Genomic DNA, 13,247 nt, shown 5'->3' with positions numbered 1-13,247 from the left:
TCCCTTCTTTTTTCGACAGAAACCTTCTCCCCCCTCTTTTCTTCCTTCTCTCTAAAAGATCGAAGAACTCCGGTTGAAGATTCACCGGATTTTGAAATTTTTCACCGAAATCTGGGTTTTTTCATCGAAAGGTCACCGAAAGTTGGCCGAAATGTTGGTCGATTTCTGGATCCTTGTTGAAAACTAGGTAGGTCACCGAAAACTTCAAATTTGGCTGGAATTTTTGCCGAAAATTTTGACCCTTGCTGGAAAACTCACCGGAATCTGGAAATTTCCCAGAAATTTTCAAAAAAATTTTCACCAAAAATTTTTAAAAAATTATTTTCGATCCCTACAACTATTCTAACACTTCTGAACCTTCTTTAACCTTCGAAAACTCTTCTACACACCTTTTTTCTCTTAAAATCAGTAGCTTTGCTTACCGTTTTTTCTGTGTGTTGCATCTGTTCCAGGAGGTCCCTTTTATAGGGATTGATCAAAAGTTTCTGATCAATCCCAATTCTTGTTTGGACGGAAATTCAATCTTTGAATCCAATCTGGACTCTTCAGATTGAATTCCCATTCACAATGGGATTTTTCAACTTTCAATCATAGGCCTCAAAGAAAATCATAATAATCAGATAATCGAAAAAAAATCAAAAAATAAATAAAAATAAAATTAACAGATAATTAATTAAAAAAATTAAAATGAGATAAATCCATAAAATATTACAAGATAAAAAATAATAATAATAATATAATAATAATAAATATAACTATATAAACAAAATACATATAAATATTAACAGAAAAAAAAATAAAGATATACATATATTAATACATAATAATAATAAATAAATAATAAAATACATAAAATACAAAAGAATAAAAATAAAAATAATACAAAATAAAAATTTAATTGGGCTTACCCATTTGGGCCAGGCCCAATAGATCTGGGCTTGGACCAAATTGGGTGTTTGAAAAACTTTGATTCTCAAGGAAAATTAATACTTTCAACTTTTTTCCAAAAACCCCTTTTTTGAAATTTTATTTTTAAGAAAAATTGATACTTTCAACTTTTCCCCAAAAATATTTTTTGAAAATTTATTTTTAAGGAAAATTGATACTTTCAACTTTTTCCAAAAAATATTTTTTGATCTTTATTTAAAAGAAATAGAACAAAATAAAAGTGAAAATAAATAAAGATAAAAAAATAAAAAAAAGTAAAACAAAAATAAAAATAAGATAAAGATAAAAAATATTAAATAAATCTAATCTAATAAAGGAAAAAATAAATAAAACAAATAAATAAAAAAAATTCAAAAAAAAAAAACCTTGAGCGGCTAGGCTATCGGCTCGGCTCGGCTCAAGGAAGAGAAACGGCTCGGGGGGTGGCTTGGGAAGCTCGGCTCGGCTCGACTTGGCTCGAAGTGAGGCAGGCACGCGCGGGTCAGGAAGCGGGTCGACGCTCGGGTCGGGTCGAGTCTTGGTAAAACGCGTAGATCCTCTAGGTCACTTAAGGCAAAAACGACGTCGTTTTGGGAGGGTATAAAAGGCAGTTCCCTTCATTTTTTGGCAGAAACCTTCTCCTCCTTCTCTCTCTTCCTTCTCTTTTCTCTCTCTTCTCTCTAAAAGATGAAAAAACTCCGGTTGAAGATTCACCGGATTCTGGAATTTTTCATCGAAATATTAGTTTTTTCGTCGGAAGTTGGTCGGTTTCTGGATCCTCGTCGAAAACTGGGCAGGTCACCGGAAACTTCAAATTTGACCAAAATTTTTGTCGAAAAATTCAACCATTGCCGGAAAACTCGTCGAAATCTGAAAATTTCTCAGAAATTTCCAGAAAAATTTTCGCCAAAAATTTCTAAAAAATTATTTTCGATCCCTACAGCTATTCTAACACTTCTCAACCTTCTGTAACCTTCGAAAACTCTTCTATACACCTTTTTTCTCTCAAAATCAGTAGCTTTGCTTACCGTTTTTTTTGTGTGTTGCATCTGTTCCAGGAAGTCCCTTTTATAAGGATTGATCAAGAGTTTCTGATCAATCCCAATTCCTGTTTGGACGGGGATTCAATCTTCGAATTCAATCTGGACTCTTCAGATTGAATTCCCATTCACAATGGGATTCTTCAACTTTCAATCACAGGCCTCAAAGAAAATCATAATAATCAGATAAATGAATAAAAATAAAATTAACAGATAATTAATTAAAAAAATTAAAAAAAGATAAATCCATAAAATATTACAAGATAAAAATAATAATAATATAATAATAATAAATATAACTATATAAATAAAATAAATATAAATATTACCAAAAAAAAAATAAAGATATACATATATTAATACATAATAATAATAAATAAATAATAAAATACATAAAATACAAAAGAATAAAAATAAAAATAATACAGAATAAAAATTGAATTGGGCTTACCCATTTGGGCCAGGCCCAATAGATCTGGGCTTGGACCAAATTGGGTGTTTAAAAAACTTTGATTCTCAAGGAAAATTGATACTTTCAACTTTTTTTCAAAAACCCCTTTTTTGAAATTTTATTTTTAAGGAAAATTGATACTTTCAACTTTTTCCCAAAAATATTTTTGGAAACTTTGATTCTCAAGGAAAATTGATACTTTCAACTTTTTCCCAAAAATATTTTTTGAAAATTTATTTTTAAGAAAAATTGATACTTTCAACTTTTCCCAAAAAGTATTTCTTGATCTTTATTTAAAGGAAATAGATAAAGATAAAAAATATTAAATAAATCTAATCTAATAAAGGAAAAAATAAATAAAACAAATAAATAAAAAAATTCAAAAAAAAAAACCAGGAGCGACTCGGCTATCAGCTCGGCTATCGGCTCGGCTCGACTCAAGGAAGAGAAACGGCTTGGGAAGCTCGGTTCGGCTCGATGGAGGGCAGCCACGCAAAGGTCAGGAAGCGGGTCAACGCTCAGGTCAGGTCTCGGTAAAACGCGCTGATCCTCTGGGTCACTTAAGGCAAAAACGACGTCGTTTTGGGAGGGTATAAAAGGCAGTTCCCTTCATTTTTCGGCAGAAAGCTTCTCCCATTTTCTCTCCCTTCCTTTTCTTTTCTCTCTCTTCTCTCTAAAAGATCGAAGAACTCCGGTTGAAGATTCATCGGATTCTGAAATTTTTCATCGAAATCTGGGTTTTTTCGTCGAAAGTTCGTCGAAAGTTGGCTGAAAAGTTGGTCGGTTTCTGGATCCTCGTCGAAAACTGGGCAGGTCTTCGAAAACTTCAAATTTGGTCGAAATTTTTGTCGAAAAATTCAACCCTTACCGAAAAACTCGTCGAAATCTGGAAATTTCTCAGAAATTTCCAGAAAAATTTTTGCCAAAAATTTCTAAAAAATTATTTCTGATCCCTACAGCTATTCTAACACTTCTCAACCTTCTTTAACCTTCGAAAACTCTTCTATACACCTTTTTTCTCTCAAAATCAGTAGTTTTGCTTATCGTTTTTTCTGTGTGTTGCATCTGTTCCAGGAGGTCCCTTTTATAAGGATTGATCAAGAGTTTCTGATCAATCCCAATTCCTGTTTGGATGGGGATTCAATCTTTGAATCCAATCTGGACTCTTCAGATTGAATTCCCATTCACAATGGGATTCTTCAACTTTCAATCATAGGCCTCAAAGAAAATCATAATAATCAGATAATCGAAAAAAAATCAGATAAATGATTAAAAATAAAATTAACAGATAATTAATTTTAAAAATTAAAATAAGATAAATCCACAAAATATTACAAGATAAAAAATAATAATAATAATAATAATAATATAATAATAATAATAAATATAACCATATAAATAAAATACATATAAATATTAATAGAAAAAAAATAAATAAATAAAGATATACATATATTAATACATAATAATAATAAATAAATAATAAAATACATAAAATACAAAAGAATAAAAATAAAAATAATACAAAATAAAAATTGAATTGGGCTTACCCATTTGAGTCAGGCCCAATGATCCGAGCTTGGACCAAATTGGGTGTCTACAGAGACCATAAGGGTGTTACAAAAAAATATCTTTAGTATCGATATGACTTCAATATGAGAAGTTTATGTGAGCTACAACATCAGTTTCCTTTTTTCAATCTTTGTCCTTCTTTTAATCCTTGAAGACAAGGATTATTTCAAGGGGAAGGTATTGTTACAAGCCAAAGCTGAGTTAGTTAGTTAGTTAATTAGTTGGCTATTTCTATTACATTCTATCATAGGTCAACTTAGTTACATTGTATTGTAAGATGACAATTGAGTAATTACATTGTAGTGATCAGAAAGGGATGTAAAATAAGGGTTGGATGCGATTGGGAATAGTAACAACATTTCCAAAACTTAGTTTCTCTTTTTGTTTTTCTAAATTCCCTCAATTTCCTCTACCCATATTTCTCTTTGAATTTAATCTTCAATTCTCTTTTTAGTTGATAGCATTTGATTTGAGCTGCATCACAAATTTGTTAGGAGAAAGGATTTTAGCTTTATGCAATTTTATGTTTACTAATGCTAAGAAAAATAAACCAAAAAATGAAAGGCAAGAAAATACAGTATAGGAAACAACGAAAATCAAATAATTTCTCTCTCTAATTGTTTCATTTAAATTAAAAAGACAAAATAATATGGGTAAAATAAAAATTCATCATTATTTTTTATAATTTGAAATAGAAAGATTTTTAACGCTACTCTTATTGAAGTAAAGAGTTTTTTTTTTTTTTTCATTTTCTTTGCATTTATGAAAAGGTAGAAATTGGATCCAATAAGCAAAATTTCCCCTTCCCATAACTATGCTTGGGAAGTGATTATTTATACATGAATCCTTTTGTTTCTTTTAATATATATTCAAATAAAATAATAAAAAGCCATTAAATTTTATCATTTAATTTAAATAAACTCTTATATTTTCTATTACAAGCAAATAAATTCTTAATGTTTAATTTGCAATACTCTAATAAGTCTTTAACCTTTAATTTATATTCAAATAAGTTCTTACTCTTTACCTTATACCTAAATAAGTTTTTAACATAAATCAATTTTTTATTCGAAATAAAAGTTTATTTGGATACATAAAAAAAATAAAGACTTATTTGAGTACAATAAAAATATAAAAGTTTATTTTAAAAAAATGAAAATAGATTAAGGTTTTCTTTAATATTTTAACCTCTACATGCGAATACACGTTTTTTTTTGTCTGTTTTTATATAATAATTATATATTAGTTTTTAATTTTAAAATTTTAAAATATTGAATTTATAATATTAACATTATTTGATATGCTAATGAAAATTAAATGTTTAGTAAATTATTTATCGACTGTTTTATAGAAGAGATATATGATTTTGTAAGTATTTTTCATTAGTAAAAAGTTATAAAAGAAAGAATATGGTTTAATGAAAAGAATATAAGATTAACATAATTAAATGATATTTTATTGTTCAAATGAAATTCACTTAATACACGAAGTATCTAAAAGCAACTTAAGATTTTCAATACTTTCATTAAGTGGTTTCTTAAAAATGAATTATCATTATCAAGCACATTGAAAAATTAAATTATTGAAAATTTTAATTTCAATAATTTGAACATTTTTTAATAGTTCATTAAACACACCAATCCTTAGTCAATTGTGAGATTTAATTAGGTTTAAAATCATCTTTAATTATTTTAAAATGAAATTTTAATTAATTTATTATATATTAAATATTTTAAACTTATTTTTAAATTCAATACAATACTAACTTTGAGATAAATGTATTAAACTATCTATATTTAAAATAAATTAATTATCATTCAATGTGAAATAAAAAGGTTAAATTATTCATAGAGAATAGATTGTTTAAAACCCAATGAAAAGGAAAAAAAATAAAAAAAGGATGGAGAACAAGAAAAGAGAGAAAAAGCAAAATAAAGGCATCTTTAGTTTTTAAATTAAATAAACTTTGAGCATATATTAGTTTGATTAAGTGAATACTAACATCAATTACTTTTTCATTAAGAAAGTTAAAGAGTGTTTTTCAAATTGATAATTAAAAAAGATAAGTTTAATTTCAATAAAACTTCATCAATGATAATTATTTTTTAAAACAAAATTATATATAGTATAAATATTTAAGAGTTTATATTTGATATATTGATATTGTATATATTTTATATACTGTCAATGTATAACAAGTTGTCACCTTATTATTAGGCAAATTTAAAAATTTTAAAGCCCTATTTAATAAATATCTATTAATTTTAATTAAAAAATATTGAGTAAAATTTATAATACTTAACTAATAATTTTTTTCATATTTCTCTAATTTTCTTTATGGTTTTTGTTGGAGAAGATTTGATAGAGGTGTAATTTGGCTATTGTGTTTATGGTTAATGAAAGTTGTTAATGGTGTTTTTGAATGTCTTAACTAAAAGGAAAAAGGTGAGGTGGAAAGGATGTCATAACATATAGATCCGTGAACCTGCCACTAGATATAGATTAGAAGAGTCGCCATCAATTTTTTTTTGTTTAGGTATGATTGGCCACTTGATTGAATCTGTTTTACTTAAAGAGGAGTCCCAAGATTGACTTCGGTATATTTAAATAATAGATCATAATCTACGAAATTAGAGTTTAGGTTCGGGAGTACGGTTACTTGTGAAGAAAATTATAGCCCCCCCACAGTGCTCATCCAAAGATGGTACCAGTTTGATTTCAAATTATCCAAGCTTCAAAAAATGTTTACGCTTTTACCAAAATATTAAATATTGAAAATTAGTCTTAAAATTATCCTAATAGTTTGGTACCAATTTAAGATAATTCTCTCACCTTAAGAGTATTCATGAAGATTAGTGTCCTACACTAAAGAGGTTCTGTAATCGGATTTATTAGTTTATTTTATTCAAGAAAATTAGTAAAGTCTCTCAATAATTTGGTAGGACTTACTTTGAGATAGATTTTCCAATAGTTTTGTGAGAATTTATTAAAAAAATGTTTATAAAATTTTTGAGCTTTTCATTAAGTCTCTTAATAATTTGGTAAGACTTAATTTAAAAAGCAATCCTCCAATCGTTTGAAGGATAAAATCATTTTTGTCTTTATCTCATTATTATTTTTTTGAAAAAATTATTTATGAAATTTCCAATAGTTTGATGGATTTCATTTTAAAAATTAAATCTATGAAAATTCTCCAATAGTTTAGTAAAATTCATGAATTTATTTTATAAGGATTTTTATTTCTAAAATTTATAGTCTTTTTTTTTATTCTTTTCCAAAGAAAATTTTTTATTGCAAAATATTTAATAAATGACAAATCACTTAATAAAAATAAATAACTAATAAAAATTAGTGAAATGAAATAAATAAAATAAAAATCAAATTATAAAATAAATAAAAAATCATATTAGAAAATAAAATTAAATTAGAAAAAAGAAAACCTGCGATTCGGGTTGGGTTAGTATGCGAGTCAACACGTAGATCCAAGTAGGGTTACACACAAATTCAGACTTAACAAAATGGTGTCATTTTGGCACTAATTAAAAGCCACTCCCCTCTGTTTTTACTTTGAACTACCCAGCTCTCTTTCTTTAACCCTTAAGTCTTTCTTTTTCTCTCTAAAAAAAACTCAAAAATTCAACTGGTAATCGAAAACCCATAAACAAACTCAAACTTCGTCGAAAAACTCATCGAAAAATTCAAAGTTTATCTTTCAAACCTAGATTTTTTCTAGAAACAACCAACAAATTTCCAAATTTTCAAATTTCTTCAAAACTACACCTGAAACTTAACCCTAAACCTAGAAACCTAAGTCTAAATCCAGAAACTTTAAATCAAACCCAAAATTCCCAAAAACTAAACCCAAAATCCTAATAACCCAAAATTTCATAACCCTAAACACTGAGTCCTTTCTTCCTAAATCCATTGTTTCCTAAAAATCATCTGTGTAACCCTTAAAATCTACTGTCTGGTCCTTTGATCTTTAGTTCAATTTATAGGCATCCTTAGGGCAATCTTTAGGGAACGAATAGAACCAATCCTAAGCTTGAATCTTGGGATTGGATTCTACTCGAGCAAGATCTTAGGCTAAGTTTTAGCAATTTGTCTGGATTGAATATGAAACCCCTCTGATTATGAATTAAAACTATGGACTGTGTGGATTGAACTGCAGATTTTTATTTCCATGCTTCATAACAGCTTTGAAAAAAAGAAAAAAAATAAAGAAAATAATAAGAATAATAATATGATAACAATATAATATATTACAAGAAAATATAACATAATATAATAATAATATAATATATAATCATACCATAATATAATAATATATAATAATATACTAGACTATATAATATGATAAAAATAATAACAAATGGCACCAATCGACCTCGGACATAGATGGATGTCTACAATTACCCCTTTTTGTACATTCCTGTCAGACAATGATGATGTAAAGACCTAGACACCCACTCTGTTCCACTCTAAAAGTCAAATCAGTAAGCAAAATTGATCGGGATGAAACAGTAAATTTAAAAGATAAAGCGATCAGGATCGAGTCAAGATCGAAGATGAATGACTAAGATGAAACCACAAGTTAAGAAAATGATTTGGACTGAGTCAAGATTGAATGACTAGGACAAAGCCATGAATCTAAAAGATAAATCGATCAGGATCGAGTCAAGGTTTAAAATGAATAATTGAGATGAAATCGTAAGTCAAAAAAATGATCTGGACTGAATCGAGATCGAATGACCGAGATGAAATTGTTAGTCTAAAAGATAAAGTGATCGGGATCGAGTTGAGGTTGAAAATTAATGACCAAGATGAAACCACGAGTTAGAAAATGATTTGGATTGAGCCGAGATTGAATGACCAAGACAAATTGTGAGTCTAAAAGATAAAGCAATCAGGATCAAGTCGAGGTTTAAAATAAATGACCAAAATAAAATTACAAGTCAAGAAAATGATCTGGATTGAGCTGAGAGTGAATGACCAGGATAAAATCGTGAGTCTAAAAGATAAAGCAACCAAGATCGAGTCGAGGTAAAAAATGAATGACCAAAATTAAACTGCAAGTCTAAAAGATAAAATGATTAGGACCGAGTTAAGGTTGAAAATAAATGATTGAGACAAAATTGTGAATAAAAAAAATAATCTGGACTGAGCTGAGATCGAATAAGTGATAAGTGATATTATGATGATGTAAATGCATATCCTATCAAAGAAGTAAATGTAAACACAATGTATGTATTGCGGATGTTATGTCAATGCCATGAAATTTCAATTGTGATGACAAAGTTCTCAAGACTTCCACCAATCCTTCTTGGCTTCTCAGTATTAATAATCTCAAGACTATTTTTGTCAGCTAATCCATGTCTTCCTTCTCATCTAGTCTCAACTCATAGATCGTGTCAACCAATCTATCTCTGAATTTATCATAAGGTCATTTGTGTCACTTTATTTGCCCCTTTTTAAAGCATTTTCTCAAGTTTTTTTCACTCGTCTCATCTTTGATTTTTTCAAAAGAATGGAAAAATCTTTTACGTACAGTGTCATTTATTTATTTATTATCATTCAAATTAGTGACAAACATGATACATTTCCTTGATTTATTTAAGGAATATTCATTTAGTAAAGACATGAGAAAAATGGCTCTTTATTATTGAGAGAATAAAAGGTAGAGTCAAGAATAACTCAAGGGTGAACAAAGGCAAAATACTATGATTTATTCAAATAGGATATTAACATCTAAAATAATGATTGTTTAGACAATTTTGAACTCAAACTCAGAATCATCTTTCAAAAGCACATATCTTCACTTTTTGAGCCAATCATCATTCTCGTTCCTGGGATTTTTATAGAAAGTTGTTTTTTCAAGTTTTCATTATTACTTAAACTGTCCTTTTAGGTTTTCAATTTAAGTCTTCCTTTTTTCTTCTTGCTTTTTTTTTTTTGCTTTTATTTTTTTGTAATTTTTTTCTTTATTTTGGCACACCTCTTTCCCATTTATCCTTTGATCCATCAGTGGCATTTTGATCAAAGCTTCAAACAATCCAATAGAAAATTTTTCCTAATTTAATTCATGATTCTCTAAATCGAGTAATCATGTTCAATCAAAATGAACTTTTAAGGGATGTAACGTAGGCTAGGGTAAAGGTTGTCGAAGACATGGATAAAATAGACCCAAATTGTATTTACAGAATAATCAAACCAAAGATCATTTTTTCATATAGAGAGCATTAGCATTTTACCCCAATAATTTTTTTATTTTTTTATTTTTTTTTGGGTGGAGCGCATTGACATTTTGCCCCATCTATTTTTCTTTCATTTTTTTTATTTTTTTATTTGTCAAGAAAACTTGATCACAAAAGGGCTTTGGCTCTAAGAATGAACAAGTTTCTCAAACTTTGCCCCCGATATGGGGTGATCCTTGGTTAGAGTTCTTTAAAAAAAATTTTCAACAGGCTCAAATAAGGGAGCAAAGGATAATTTTACTCTTTTTTTTAAGGACAGAAGAAAGATGGCTATTTCTCATCTCGAACATGAATACGCTTAATGAAGAACATTTATTGATTGAGAGTAGACTCGTGAATGAATAATTACAATGATCATATCTTGTATCACTTTCGAAACTTTTCACCATATTTATCTTCTTTTTATTTAATAGTCTCAATAAATTAGCAGTCTCTATTCATCAATCAAATCACAATGAGTAATGTTTTTAAAATTGAATTCTGAATTATTATCATAACTATCTGAACATTCATTATTTGGAATCAAAGAATGGATATGGGAAAAAGGTAAGAGAAAGAAAATAATAGGGATTCACATAAAAAAAATCATGAAAATGCATCAAACATGTCACTTTGTTAAAATGATGAAAAATAAGATGAAATCCAAGTACATAAAAAAAACCACATTATTAAGAAATCCTAAAATAATGAGCAGTTCCAATCAGCCTTCCCAAAATCATATCCTTTGGTGATTAGGCAATGGGTTTCCACTGACATTAGACACCATGTTTCCATTAATATCAAAGTTTATCAACCCTTCTTTGATCAGACTTTGCATCTTACATTTTAAAGGGATACAATTTTTGATGGAATGGCTTGCCACCCTAAAATGATAGTCACAGTAAGCAGTGGAATCATGCCATTTAGGATATGAAGGTTCAGGTTATTTTACAGAAATGGGAGCAATTAAGTGGTTATTGTAAAACTTTTGGTATAGTTCAGTATAGCTCATAGGAATGGGGTTAAATGCAGGTTTTTCTCTATTTCGTGATTCTTGCACACCACTTATTGAAGCAGTGGGATAAATAAAGGGCCTAGGAAGGGATGGATAAGAAGGTCATGGATTTGACTGATAGAGTATAGCAAAAACATGGCTTGCAAAAGAATGATATGTGAGATAGGTTGGTTTAGGGTAGTTTCTGGATTACTACTTGTCGAAACTCATAGCTTGAGTCTTACTTTTCCTTTTTTTAGGCATCGTTTTAGCTATAGATGATTCTTTTTCTTTCAATTTGTCACTCTTGATTGTATTTTTTATGATCTCCCCTAAAATCACCATATTGGTTAAATTCTTAATTGTGTTCTCTATCATTTTCTCGTAGTATGACGATTTTAAAGTATTTACAAATAGCATAATCATTTTTTTTTGTTAGAAGGGTTGTACTTGGAAAATGACATCTCACCATCTTTGGGCATATTTCTTGAAAGACTCAGATACTTTCTTTTTCATCTTTTGTAATGAAATGTGTCAGGAGCCTTAACTTTTATATAACGATACTAGTTAATAAAAGACCAAGTTAGATCCTTCTATGATTTTATGTGAGTCCTATCAACTAAACATACCACCTTACAGCAGACTCAGTTAAGCTATCCTAGAACACGTGTATGAGTAGATTCTCATTACTTGCGTGAGCTACCATCTTACGATAATATATTGTGATATGTGTAATAGGGCACTTTGTACTGTCATACTTATCAAATTTTGGTACCTTAAATTTTAAAGGAATCACAACATCTGAAACCAAACAAAGGTGGCAGTGTCTATAGATCTATAGAAATTAATGCCTTCTACAGCTCACAGCCTTTCCTCGATCATGCTCAAAGCTTGATTAGTCATTGAATCTTCTGAGGGCGTAACCGTATGCAACTTCACTTCTTGCTTTGTCTCATTTAGTTTAGGGATTTGAATGAGCTGCTTTACCTTTTCAACAAAGATAGGATTGGTATAACTTTGAACATTTTCTTGACCAAGTGCATAAGGCATTCTGTAATTCAGGAATATGGTTTGTTATGACTAAAAACTTGGAATAGTTTGGGTTTGAAGTGGACTAAAATTTGATGGATTTGGTGATTCAATAACTTTATGTGAACTCTCTTCCTCTACCTCTTTTTCTTCATTTATCTTTTTCAGAGCATCCAAAATCTTACTTAACTTTTTCTCAAGTATTTCTTAGATTTTTTCTATCTTTTTGAGATGATTTGTATTGTTCTGCTCCATTTTCTTGGCTCTAGCCTGGGTATAATACTAGTGTTGAGCTATCTTTAAAGTTTGGTTTCCACAATATGTAAATTTAAGATGATGTTCATGGAACTTTAAATTATACATGAGAATGAGTACTAAAACAAAATGCATGAATGCAATAAGGAAAATTTACTACATAACAATTGTTATCAAAGAAAATCTTTATTGAATTAAAAGTTATTACATCCATAAAAAGTTTAGAACTACTGAGAAAAGAAACCCATGGCTCGTCGATATTGGCTTTGCACTTTGTTAAGAAAATCTACCAATTTCTAACTATGTACTTCCATTGGTGGCATATTTGCTTTCCATTTTTCAATCCTTTCTATCATGTCCTTGGCTTTGTAAATGGCCACCATGATTCGATCAAGCAAAAACTTTCACTGGTTATGCTTCTTCACATATGCTTCCTTCATTTGCTCATATTCTTTATTCTTAGCCTTTATTTGTACTTTGACTCCTGCCATTACTCCATCTAGCATTTGGATGTGCTTTTGTGCTTCAAAGAGCATTGCATCCTTTTCTTGCAGTTTTGCTTACAATTGTCTATTTTCTTGCAAAAGTTGGGCTACCTCTTGATTAATGGATGACTTTATTGTATTAAGGTCAATGCACAAATTCTTCCATCCATCCTTTTCTTGCTCTAATGTTTGGATTTCTTCCCTTAGCCTTTTGTTTGCAAGCTTCAATTCTTCAGACTCTTTTTTTAGGCCATGAAAGAC

Source organism: Durio zibethinus, chromosome 12 (assembly GCF_047325235.1).
Source record: "Durio zibethinus cultivar Kanyao isolate XHJ-2024 chromosome 12, ASM4732523v1, whole genome shotgun sequence".
In the NCBI taxonomy this organism is placed as follows: Eukaryota; Viridiplantae; Streptophyta; class Magnoliopsida; order Malvales; family Malvaceae; genus Durio; species Durio zibethinus.
The sequence above is the reverse complement of the archived record's forward strand: the minus strand, read 5'-3'. Positions refer to the sequence as shown.